This window comes from Belonocnema kinseyi, chromosome 9, assembly GCF_010883055.1.
Source record: "Belonocnema kinseyi isolate 2016_QV_RU_SX_M_011 chromosome 9, B_treatae_v1, whole genome shotgun sequence".
Lineage (NCBI taxonomy): Eukaryota > Metazoa > Arthropoda > Insecta > Hymenoptera > Cynipidae > Belonocnema > Belonocnema kinseyi.
The window spans coordinates 89,664,972-89,666,219 of record NC_046665.1 but is presented as its reverse complement, the minus strand read 5'-3'; the positions used below and the strand labels follow the sequence as shown (position 1 = coordinate 89,666,219).

The window sequence follows — 1,248 nt, the reverse complement described above, 5'->3', positions numbered from 1 at the left end:
AGTGCGCCACACTGGCATCGTTACCATGTAGGTCCTACAGGCGAATCATTCCACACATCCCTCACGGGCAGTGTCATCGCTGCGGTGCCTACTATGGTAGTACGATTTTTTTTTTTTGCTTTCAAACTAGTTTTGGTTTCGGGTAGTGTTTCTAGGTTAGTGTACACGTTGAAGTCTCGTGTTGTTATGCCCCGCCTATTACGCCAGAGCGCAAAGAGCGGATCATCTCAAACCGGGCTATTGTGTACATATTTATACCAATGTGGGCTCACCACACCCGCGACTGGTTCCTATCGGCTGTCCGCGACTGCTTATTCTTGTATTCGCAGTTAACCTCAGGGGTGTTTAACCTCAGGGGCCTTTCCTCTATCTGCAACCTGAGGACGCGCTACGTAGTGGTGATAGGTACCCACCAAGTAGTATATTTATTATTATATTAGTTAATTGTTAATTTGACTTTAAATTAATTTATAAATATCAAATTTGTAATAATGAGGGACCTTTTTAAAGTAAGAGAATCTGGAACCATTCTTCGATTATCAGAATGGACACTTTTTTGGTAATCGAAGATTCGATTCTCGGCGTCGATACCGGAACCCTAACCCAGAGATGAAGCGCCTTATGGCTCTTTCACAGCACGAAGTACTATAAGGAGACCGCACGCCTATAGCGGGGATGGTGTAAAAAAGCCCACAATCGCGATCAATTTCCCTCAAATGTTGATGTCTTCCCAGATGATAGCGCTACGCACGGAAACTCTAGGAACTACGATAACATGTGATGTCAATTTTGAAACCGGTTTAAACATAAGCTATTAATGAAGTTGTGAAATTGCAAACTGTTTATGTTTAGTGGAAAAAAATTGTTGTGCAAAGTTTAAGTGCTAAAAACCTACATAATAAATTATAAAATAATGTCGCGTTGTTTTTGTAAGAGCTGTGATTTGGGTAGTAGGGCACAGAAAGAGATAGGTATTAGACGCAAAATTCTCAATATCTATACTTGCATTCTATTGTTTTACGGCTATTTGTAATTTAGTATTTTCACTAAAGAGGCGCTCTAATCTGGGAAGGCATAAAACTCCGAGGACAGGCAATCGCGAACTGGCGCCAGTCGAAATACATGGCGTGCGGTCTCCTTGTAGCAGTGATCCCAGATCTGAAACGAGACGTGGTCCAATACTATGACACGTCTATGTCCGTGTGAATATGGTAGGAGACGATATAAATGCCTGGGCTGCGCGCGCAA

The 1,248-nt window shown here is 42.4% G+C and overlaps 1 protein-coding gene across 1 annotated transcript in view; it reads right to left on the bottom strand.

Moving 5' to 3' along the window:
• Positions 1–1,248, bottom strand: part of LOC117180633 — a 14,889-nt gene that overhangs the window by 536 nt on the left and 13,105 nt on the right. The window lies entirely within an intron of this gene.